Below are 12,343 nucleotides of genomic sequence, written 5' to 3'. Positions count from 1 at the left end.
CTCAACCCCTTTGGTAAGCCTCTCTCTTGACATATATTTACATCACGATTCATCACAAAACTACAGTTATGAAGTAGCAACAAAAATAATTTTATGATTGGGGGGTCACCCCAACATCAGAAACTGTATTAAAGGGTTGAAGCATTGAGAGGTTGAGGACCACTGCTATAGATTATGTTGGCCTGTGGGCGTGGGGTGGGGGTAGCATTCCTGAAGTTTGGGGCCTGAACCGTGTTAGAGAAAACAAGCTGAGCAGTAAGCTTGCGTGCACGCATTCTCTTTCTGCCTGCACGTACACCTGCACGCCAGAAGAGGGCTTCAGATCCCATTACTGAGGAGTGTGAGCCACCATGTGGTCCTTAGGAATTGGACCTTTGGAAGAGCAACCTGTGAGCCATCTCTCCAGCCCCACTCATTCTCTTTCTGATCTCAGCTGTGGAATTTCGAGGTTTTGGCTCTGGATGTGACTAGCCGTTTCAAGTTCCTGCCTTGATTTTCTTCAACGATGGGCTGTAATCTAGAGTTATAAAACAAATAAACTCTTTTCCCTAGGTTGTTGGTGTTTTGTTTGTTTTTCCTTCTTTTGGCCCAGGTACTTTGTCACAGCGATTGAGATGAAACCGTGACAGGGCTCAGGCCCTAGGTCTTGTTTTCCGCCATTCTATTCTACTTTCCCTCTTTCCTGTTCTCCTTTCTACACCATCTCTCCATTCTGGAAAAACTTTTTCTGTTAGTGGATTTTCCTGTTCTCTCCCCCAAAGGCTTGTCTTCCAATGTCAATGTGTCTAGGTATTTCTCATCCCCCAGGACTGTGGTGGACAGACCCCAAGTAGCCTAATGAGCCTCACTTCCTCCTGGTGTTCACAGAGCTGTGAACACCAGGCTGGCCTTAAATTCCTGATGTAGCTTCCAGATGAAAACTCAGCCCAGAATGAAAGTGTGATTGCAGGCTTGAGACCCAAAGCTGAACTCAACTAAACTCTATCTGCCTTCCTGACCCACATAAGCTGTAACACAAATAAATGGATTTTTAATGGGGCTAAGGATGTAGTTCAGTTTCTTGACTCACTGCCTACCTTGAACAAAGCCCTGGGTTTGATCCCCCAGTACCTCATAAACTGGGTGAGGTGGTCCATGCTGTGCTCTCAGCCCTTGGAGGTGGAGGCAGAAGGGACTAAATCAAGGTTGTCCTTGACTACATCAGGAATTTAAGGCCAGCCTGGTTTACATTTTTATTTTAAAAAATAAAATAAATGTTTTGAGCTTCCAAATTCATGGTTATTTGCTATGTAGCTCTAGACCAATCATGATCACTCAGCACCTTAGCCTTTCCTTTTTGAAGTTTCATTTCTGACTGTGCTCTTCCTGATTCTTGTGATCACCAATGCTTCTCCACTCATGTGCTCACCGCCTTGAAATCAGTTACACGTTACAGCCCTAACAGATTTTATCTCACAGCCATTAGAACTTCACATATTCACATTTAGCTCAAAACCCCCCGTGCTGAGTTGCTGCTTCCAAGTATGTGTCTTCTGGCACATCATACTGTCATTGATTGAAAGACCAAAGGATTAAGAATTAGTGGTTTTTTTGTTTTTTGGGTTTTTTTTGTTGTTTTTTTTGTTTTTTTGTTTGTTTGTTTGGGTTTTTTTGTTTTTTGTTTTTTTTGAAGGGGAGTGTTATTGAATTAAAGTTTAAAGCATAAGCCAGCCAGGTGGAAAAATGTCCAGCCTCCTGCAGGGAGGAACCAGCCTTACAGCATTACTTTCCTGCCCACTAGAGATACAGTTGCAATTGCTAGGAAACCAGCCCAGATGGCCTGGCTGGAACCACTTAAAGAGATACTGTCTCCTGGCAACCCACCATGATGTCCAGGCCAGAACCATGTATGGTCTTGGCGCTTAAAGTAAGCCAATCATTTCAAAAGTCAATTTCCCTTACCCAGTCATGTAACGTCAAGGCATGTAACTCCCTGCTTGCTGTTTTTTCCTTTAAAAACCTTATTCCCCTAGAGTGCCCCAGTGCACACCTCTCTGTTTCCACAAGGATCTTGTGACCTGGGTTCGAGCTTGTATCCAATAAACCCTCCTGTGTTTTGCAGCAGAGTTGATTCCTGGTGGTTTTTGCGGGTCTCATGACCTAAGCATAACACTATCTTCTGATCTACTGGCCTTACTGTACAACTGATTTTCCACTAATTCACTCTGCTGAGACACTCATTTACAAGCACACTGCTGAAACCTGCTTAGAATCCCCATAAGATTCTTCTCTCCCATGCCCAGGTCCCACTTCCCCAATCCCTTGGAGGTATTGCATCTTTATTGCCTCCTTGGATCTCCAGTCAAGTCCCATTTCAAAAGAAGAAATATGTCCACAAAGGAACTGATCTGACCATTTAGAAAGAGGGTGTGTGTTGGGGGGGGGCAGTGAGGTAGTGAGGAGCCAATGAAGCTGAGCAATGATATACTGGGAGGACAATGCCATTAAACCTATCACTATGTAGAAAACATGTGAAATAATTTAAAAGGGGGGCAAGGCATGGCAACCATCTATAATCCCAGCACTTAGGAAGCAGAGACAAGAGCATCAGGACTTCAAAGCCATCCTCCACCACATAGAGTTCATAGAGAGTTTACTCACTATGTATAGGGAGTAAAAGGACAGCCTGGGTCAAGACCAATCTTGTCATCATCATCATCAGTTATAAACATAATCAATTATATCAGCCAGGTGCGGTGGTGCGCGCCTGTAATCCCAGCACTCTGGGAGGGATAGACAGGTGAATCTCTGTGAGTTTGAAGCCAGCCTGGTCTACAAAATGAGTCCAGGACAGTCAAGGCCTTACAGAGAAACCCTGTCTAGAAAAAAATTAATTATATCTATTTATTAATTATTATAACAACTATTATTATAAAATTAAGAAGATGATGTTATAAATATTACAAATATATGTACATATAATTATATAAACATAAAGATATAATTATATTTATAATTATTATAGCATTATTATTATATAACTTAAGAAGCAAGGCTGGGACAATGACTTAGTGGGTAAAGGACCAATTATTAAGGACCTGAGTTCTGTAATACCAATGAGATGGGAGGAGGCAGAAGACTCTCTGAAAGCTCTCAGGCCAGCTAGCCTGGAGTACAATACAATACAAAAAGGAGACTCTGCCTCAAACAAGGCAAGAGGTGAGGATCAACATGTAAGGTTGTCCTCTGATCTCCATATGTATGCTATGGTACCCTTGCACCCAAACTCCAAACTCACACACACAATGTATATGTATATATATATATATATATATATATACACACACACACACACACACACACACATATATATAACATATGCACACACAAAAGTATTTTTAAATTCAAGAACGGAGGGTTGGCTCACTGAGTAAAGGTGTTTGCTGTTAAGAAAATGACCTGAGTTGGATCCCCAGACCCACATAGTGAAAGGAGAGAATCAAGTGTCACAACTCTTCCTCTGACCTCTTCTCACATGCTGTGGCATGTATGTGTACACACGTGCACACATGATAGATAAATAACTGTAATTTAAAGACATGCAAGGAGCGGGTCTGAGGCTGCTCTGCTCACCTGTGACCACCAGCTGTAGAAGCTGACTCAGTGTGGACCACTTCTGGGAGGATGCTCTTCTGTACACACAGAAATACTCCCCAGCATCCTCGGGCTGCAGGTTAGTGAGGTGGAACTCGGCCTCCTTTCCCACTGACCTCTGCTCCTGCTGGTACTCAGAGTTGTACAACTTTCCCAGAGTGACTGTAGCATTCTGGAAATGAGCCCAGCATCGCAGAGTGACATTACTCTTGTACTTGACCACAGAGCTGGGCCAGGCAATGATGGAAGGCCTGGGAAGTTCTTCTGAAAAGAATTCCAAGTTAATTGATTCTTCATCCTAGTGAGCCCCTGCTAGAATTCTGAGGCTTGGAGGGATCATCTTAACTGAGACCCATCTGCTGTGGTGGAACCATTCCCTATGGTCCTGGATTGTATAAAATGAAGAGGGCCAGGAGGAGGGCTCAGCTAGTAAAGGGGTCACTGCCACACCTGATGGAATTTGACCTGTTGCTCCTGTTCATGCCACTTCCCTACCAGGATGGGCCCAAACAAATTTTTTCTCCCTTAAATTGCTTTGTCAGAAATTATGAAGAGCAACAGGAAAAGTTGCTACTGTAGGGTAAAAAAAAAAAAAAAAAAAAAAAAAAAAAATCCAAGCTTACATCCAGGTTTTGGAAACCCACCAACCCCTGAGCTTACTCCAAGTTCAGGACTTGAAATCCCACCAATCCCCACCCTAGAAATCTCCATCCTGGGAAACTCTGTCCGACCAAGAACAGCTACATAAAATCTGCCTCCCACTCAGTTCTCTGATGCCTTTCTCCTGAGCAGGGGAAACCACCCTCTGTGTCTGCCCCAATAAATCTGTGGTGTGAGGTTTGTTGTGCAGTGTGACTTTGTGGTGTTCCTTGGCTCCTGGCTGCCAGGATACCTTTCCCCTAAGAGCTGTAAGCAGCTACTACGGAAGGAGAAGGTTATGGATAGTGGAGCCTGGCAACACAGAGGTCACGTAGAAGGAAACTCACCTCCACCTTCCTCATCTCCACAGCACAGGCACAGCCCTGCAAGAGAGACCTCAGTGAGAGACAGTTCAGTGGCTGTTTCCTCTGACTCGAACACTACCGCCTGGCTGAAAAGGGAGGGTATACAACTGCGGGAGTGAATGAAACTCACAAAGCTCAGGGAGGAAACAAAACCTACAAGGCTCCTGAGGCTTTCCAGGCTCAGAATGTTCACAGAAGCCCTCCCCAAGGGTTATGGAGGCAGTCACCATTGCTGGGGAGAGGGAACTCTAAGGGTGCACAAATTTTGGGCTTTACTAGGTATGTAGCTCTTATGAGTTGTGACTTATGCCAGACCTCCTAATGGAAGTTCCAGGCAGTGACCAGGTGCTCTTGAGCCGTCTAGGTAGACTGCTGTGATCTTGTACTGTATCTGACCTGCATTTTCTCTTTGCTTCTGAATAACACTCCTTGCTGCTAAACCATTTGTTTACATGTCTCCAGTTATTTCAACAAAACACCCAAAACCTGGAAATAGCTGGTCAAGACTGAGACCACCAGTAACAGAACCACTGCTTTGATCCGTTGACGGCACCCTATCTGAAATGATAGAATTTGATTGACTTCTGGTCTGTTGTAGTTTCTTTCTGTTGCTGTGATTAAAAAAACAAAACACTCCGATGAAAAGCACTTTGGGGAGGAAAGGATTAATTTAGCTTACATATCCAGGTAACAATCCATCGTGGAGGGAAAACAAGGCAGTAACTTGGAGGCAGAAACTGTGGAGGAACTGCTTGCTGGCTCACTCACCCCGGCTCACACTTAGTTGGCATTTTTTATTCAGCCCAGGCCCACGTGCCCAGGAATGGTGCCGCCTACAGTAGTGGGCTGGGCCCTCCTCCATAAATCTCGACAATCCCCCAGAGACACGCCCAGTGTGATCTAGGTATTTCCTTAGTGGAGGCTTTCCTCTCAGGTGACTCTAGGTTGTGTCAAATTAACAACTAACGCTAACTAGGACAACCCTGAGGGTGGATAGAGGTGGTGGTAACCATTAGAATGGCCATGACTGGTAAGTAGACTCCTTAATTCTTATTTTGAAATTAGGGGCTGGGGATCTGACTCAGTTGGTAGAATGCTTGTCTGGCATGCTACCCCTAGCCCCACACAGAGTGGGCATTAATTTGCGCTACTGTAATTTCTGCCCTTGGGTGATGGAGGAAGGAGGCTGACTTGGGAGGTGGAGGCAGGAGGACAAACTGAAAAAAACAAAAAACAAAAAAAACAACAACTAAAAGTGAAGGACCAAGGATTACACATTGTGGCATTCTGTTTCATACCTTATCTAGAATATGCAAATGCAGAGAGACAAAAAAGCTCTTAGTGGATGCCAGGAGCAGGGGCGTGGGGAGTTTACAAGCTCAGTGTTTCTGTGGGGGTGATGACAATATCTTGGAACTAGATGAAGGCGGTGGTTGCACAACACTGTGAATCTACCAACTGTCCCTGTTGTGTAGACTTTCAAGTGGCTGGTTTTATGTTCTGAGACTTTTGCCTCAGTCACTGTTTAAAAATCAGTATACCTCGGGTATTTTTACTCTCTCTCATGGAGGTTTGTCTGAATCCATAGCAGCGGTCAGCAGAGGATCAAGCCAGTTAAAATTCCAGCAAGGTTTCTAGGTAGTGCTGGCACACACCTTTAATCCCAGCACTTGGGAGGCAGAGACAGGCAAATCTCTGAGTTTGAGGTCAGCATGGTCTACAGACTGAGTTCCAGGACACCCAGGGCCACACAGAGAAATCCTTAGGGTGGGATGGACTCCGTCATGGAGTGGTAAGGGACTCGTGTGGTTCCACCCCCAGTGAAAAGCTAATTACTGCTGTGAGAAGCTGAACCACTTTGCTTTAGGGGTGTAACCACAGGTAGGTTGCCCATATCCCATTGGAGGATTCCCTACCTACAGATGTATGATCAACACTAATGGGACACTATGAGTTAAAAAAGAGAAAGGAAGGAAAAAGAAGAAAGGAAGGAAGAAAGAAAGAAAGTAAGATAGATGTGATGGGGGAGTCCTGGAGGGGGTTAAGAGGGAGAGTGGGGGTAAATTATTAAGATAGATTGTATATGAGAGATAGCTCATGTTAAGACCACTGACTACCCTTCCAGGGGACCAGGATTCTATTCCCAACAGCCACATGGTGGCTCCTGTCTACAGCTCCAATTCAGTGACACATCTCCTCCAGCAAGGCCACACCTCTTAACCCTTTCCACACAGTCCCACCAACTAGAGACTAAGTATTCAAGTATATGAGCCTATGGGGGCCATTCACCACCACAGTGAGTGAGTGAAGCTGTAGAGCTACAGCTGCCCAGACAGCCCTGCTTTCAGAGACTTGACCAACACAGCAGCTTTCCAACAGGACAGAGGGAGGAGGGCCTGGTCAAACCAGGCTCAGGCTACTGCAGATCCACACTGCCCTCAGCGAGGCTCCTCACATTGGGGCACTTCTTCAGCTTTCTGCTTCATCTTACTTCTGGTGAGCTTTTCATATTGAAATCTATACAAACATTTGTATTCACTTCATTTTTATTTATTTATTATTATTATTATTATTATTATTATATATTTTGAGACATGGTTTCTCTGTGTTGCTCTGGCTGTCCTGGAACTTCCTCTGTAGTCCAGGCTGGCCTTGAACTCATAGAGAGCAGCCTACCTCTGCCTTCTGAGGGATGGGATTAAAGGCCTGAGCTGCCACCACCCTCCTTATTTTTTATTTAACATGTTACTATTTCGTGTGTACATCATGTACACAAAATAGTAAACATCCTTGTGAGAGCATCTAAGTGGATACATGCCACAGCATGCATATGGAGATGAGCTTTCATTCCGGTTCTCCTCCATCATGGGATTAATGTCCAGGAATTAAACACTGTAGTCAAGTGCTTTTGCCCACTGAGTCATCTTTCTGGCCTTATTTTTCTCATTTAAAATCCTTATACAGAGCCAGGCAGTGGTGGTACATACCTTTAATCCCAGCACTCAGGAGGCAGAGACAGGCAGATCTCTGAGTTTGAAGGTAGCCTGGTCTACAGTGATTTCCAGGACAGCCAGGGATACCCAGAGAATCCCTGTTGATGACAGATGGATAGATAGATAGATAGATAGATAGATAGACTTTTTAAATGTGCATGGCTATTTGGCTTGCATGCATGTCTGTGCACCATGTGCATGCCTAGGGCCGGCAGGGGTCAGAAGAGGCCTGTGAAATTTCCCAGACTGGAAATGTGTCTCAGCTTGCCTGTATGCACAAAGGCCTGGGTTTGAACTCCAGTTACAGTGTCACATGTTTGTAATACCAGAACTGGGAAGGCAGATGCAGGAGAATGCAAAAGTTAAGATCATTCTTGCCTCCATGGCAAGTTCAAGGGCAGCCCAGGATACACAAGAGCCTGTCTGAAGGAAGGAACAGGTAAGGGAAGAAGCCTGCCAGCAGAGTCCAACTAGCCCACTTGCATCACAGCTCCCTCCCTGGAACAATTATAACGATGGGGGAGGGAGAGTAGCAAGGATTGATTTGTGCTCTCATCATTTAAGTCCTGTGCATGGGTCTGGAGAGATGGCTCAGCCATCAGGAGCACTGACTGCTCTTGCAGAGGTTTCAGTATCTAACACCTGCATGGCAGCTCACAATCAATTGGAACTCCAGTCTTAAGGGATTCAGCGCCCTCTTCTGACCTCCAAAGGCACTGCAGGTACACATACAGACAGAACACCCATATACATAAAGATAAATACATAATTGAAATTAATAAATCAAATTTTCGTGAGCATACTCTTATTAGGAAATAGTAGTGTTTAGTTTTTACAAATGTAGTTAAGACAAAGCCATCCTGGGCCTCTGATCCATTATGACTGAAGTCACTCAGAATAGAAAAGAGATACAGAGAAGGACAGCCATGAAGACTGAGGCAGTGTTTTACCTACTGATCAAAGAATGTCTACAAAATTGTGCATGGTGACACAGGCCTGTGATCCTAACCCTTCAGAGACTGAGTTAGGAGACCATCTAATATTTAAGGACAACTGGTCTACATAGCAAGTTTTAGGCCAGGCAGGGATAGATAACAGATCTTGTGTGAAAACAAAACAAAAAAAAACAACAGTGGGACTAATAAGATGACCTAGCAGGTAAGTGTGGTTGTAACCAAGCCTGAAGATCTAAGTTCAGTATCCCAAGTTCAAATGGTGGAAGCAGAGCGCCAACTCCAGAAAGTTGTCTTTTGACCTCCACACGTAGGCTATGGCTTGTGTGTGCCCACATACAGACACACAAAAAATAAATAAAAATTGCTGGGCATGGGGATGCATGCCTTTTATCCCAGGAGGTAGAGGCAAGTGGATCTATGTAGGTACCAGGCCAGCCCTAGCCTTAGTGAAATCTCATATGATGGTTTGAATGAAAATGGCTCGCAGAGGCTCTTAGGGAGTGGCACCATTTGAAAGGATTAGCACATGTGGCCTTGCTGGAACAGGTGTGGCCTTGTTAGATGAAGTGTGTCACTGGGAGTGGGCTTTGCGGTTTCAAATGCTCAAACCAGGCCCAGCCTCTCACCTTTCTCTTCCTGCTGCTCCAATGTAGAACTCTCAACTACCTCTCCAGTGCCATGTTTGCCTGCTTGTCATCATGCTTCCTGCCATGATGATAATGGACTACTCCTCTGAACCTGTAAGCCATTCCAATTAAATCCTTTTCACTATAAGAGTTGCCATGGTCATGGTGTCTCTTCACAGCAATAGAAACCCTGACTAAGACACTCCATCTTTAAAAATTATATATAATTTAAAAATGTAAAACAATAACAACAACAAGCAATGCCCCCCAAACACAGTGCCAGTTGCCACCAGAAGCTACAAGAGGGGCATAGAGCCTTTCTTCCCTTCCAGAGGAACCAATGTTGTCTCCACCTTGATCGATCGCTGTAACTCATGTAAAAAAGAAAAATATTTTCCTTTGTTTTAAACCAACAGGTAGGTGGCACTTGAGCACAGAAGCCCCAGTAAAGCAACATAGGGTGTATCAGGATATTTCCTGGAGGAGCTATTTACTCTGTCCAGTGGCTGGAGGTTAGAAGTAACTTTGGGTGAAGACACCCTCTAAAAGGCATACACAGAGAGCAGAGCACTGGTCTGGTGGAGGGGGGAGGCTGTGAGCAGAGGAAGAGGAAGGAACAGGGCAGATGGGGCATTTTGATGCTGCCCCCACACACCCTATCCCTGCTCTTGCACCAGGGAGGAACTAGGGCCCTCTTAAAGGGGAGCTGCCGTATAATGTAACCAAGCCAACAATCCAACCTTTTCTTCATACACTGAGGCCAGTTCCATGAGGTTAGGTTCAAACCCAGGGTATTAAAGTTAGCTCAAGGATGGGAATGGTTGGAAAAATCTGCATAAAACCCATGGCTTACAATTGACAGTTCCTACACCTCAACTTCTTCTGAATTTAGTGGAATGACTAGGCAAGATTGTGAAGCCCAGAAAGGAGATGCAGAAACCCGGTGGAGTTTGCATTTCTTGCAGTAAACAGGGTCTTTTAAGTGTGGCACCGGTACTGATGTACTTGAGATACCCCTGCCTTTCATGCCCTCACATAGACATCCTCATTTCTGCATTTCCATAATCACCACCTTGACCTCACTATGAATTTTTCTCACACAGCCAAGCAATTGTCACAGCCCTGGAGACTCACCCAGACAAAGCACGTATATGAAATCTATGTCCATAGCTCCCCTTCTCCCCAAGCCAAGGTGCAGTCTTTGGCTCTCAGGAAGAAGAGTCAGGGCAGGAGACCACCACAATTCTCTCCTGGCTCTGCGCCGTCCCTGTAACCTCAGGCTGAAGCTTTGCCCTGACACTCAAGTTGCCTGCCTCACTGTTTGCACAGTTTCCTTCCTGAACTAACCCAGGAAGCCAAGGTGCCATGTATGACAACATCTCCCCCAGCCCACGTGCAGCTCTGCCCACCCTGGGACCCGCCCTCCTTAACTGAACTCTTACCTGAGATGTTTAACATTTGATTTGTTCATTTTTGACAATTTCACACTTTCATATAGTATCTTGTGTCACATTCAACCCCTTCCTATTTTCATCAGCCCCCTCTTTCCAAAGTAATCCCACCTCCTACCTTTATGCCCCTCCTCTCCATCCTTTCTACTCTTCCTTCTTTCATTTTTATTTTTAAGTGTTACACTTTCATTATCATTCTCTTCTGGTTATTTGGTCTATTTATTCCATAGCAGTAATGTTATTAAGCAAATTATTTTCTATCCTTTTTTATTTTATTAATTAGAGTTTATTCTAGTTTCTCTCCATGTGTGGTCCTTGGTTGGAGTATTAATCTCAGAAAAGACCTCTGAGCCCAGATTTCTTGGTTCTGTTGCTCTCCTTGTGGAGCTTCTGTGACCTCCAGGTCTTTCTATCTCCCCCTTCTTTCATAAGATTCTCGGCACTCTGACCAAAGTTTGGCTATGAGACTCAGCATTTGCTTTGATACACTGTTGGGTAGAGTATTTCAGAGGCCCTCTGTGGTAGGCTCCTGTCCTGTTCCCTGTTTTCTCCCTCTCCCAATGTCCATCTCGTTTGCCTTTCTGAATGAGGATTGATCATCTTACCCAGGGTCCTCCTTCTTGCTTAGCTTCTTTAGGTGTACAGATTTTAGTATGTTTATCCTGTATTATATAAGTATTATATAATATAAGTGGATATTATGTGTCTAATATCCACTTATAAGTGAGTATATACCACGTGTGTCTTTCTGTTTCTGGGATACTTCAGTCAGGATGATCTCTAGTTCCCACCATTTACCTATAAATTTCATGATTTCCTTGTTTTTAATTGCTGAATACTATTCCATTGTGTAAATGTACCATAATTTCTGTATCCATTCCTCCGCTGAGGGACATCTGCATTGTTTCCAGCTTCTGTATATTACAAATAAAGCTGCTATGAACATGGCTGAGCAAATGTCCTTGTTGTATACTTGAGCATCTTTTGGATATATGCCTAGGAGTGGTATAGCTGGATCTTGAGGTAGCACTATTCCTAATTGTCTGAGAAAGCGCCAGATTGATTTCTGGAGTGTTTGTACCGGTTTACATTCCCACCAGCAATGGAGGAAGGTTCCCCTTTCTCCACAACCTTTCCAGTATGTATTGTCACTTGAGTTTTTTATCTTAGTCATTCTGATGGTTGTAAGGTGAAATCTCAGGGTCGTTTTGATTTGCATTTCCCTGATAGCTAAGGATGTTGAGCATTTTTTTAAGTGTTTCTCTGCCATTTGATACTCCTCTATTGAGAATTCTCTGTTTAGCTCTGTACCCCATTTTTTAATTGGATTGCTTGCTTTGTTGCTGTTTAGCTTCTTGAGATCTTTATATATTTGAGATATTAGCCCTCTGTCAGATATAGGGTTAGTGAAGATCCTTTCCCAATCTGTAGGCTATCGTTTTGTTCTGATGACAGTGTCCTTTGCTTTACAGAAACTTTTCAGTTTCATGAGGTCCCATTTATTGATTGTTGATCTTAGAGCCTGTGCTGTTGGTGTTCCGTTCAGGAAGTTGTCTCCAGTGCCAGTGAGTTCAAGGCTCTTTTTCACTTTTTCTTCTAACAGGTTTAGTGTGTCTGGTTTTATACTGAGGTCTTTGATCCACTTGGACTTTAGTTTTGTTCAGGATGATAAATAGGGGT

The sequence above is a fragment of the Meriones unguiculatus genome, chromosome 14 (assembly GCF_030254825.1).
Source record: "Meriones unguiculatus strain TT.TT164.6M chromosome 14, Bangor_MerUng_6.1, whole genome shotgun sequence".
Classification (NCBI taxonomy): Eukaryota; Metazoa; Chordata; class Mammalia; order Rodentia; family Muridae; genus Meriones; species Meriones unguiculatus.
Note: the sequence above shows the minus strand (reverse complement) of the source record.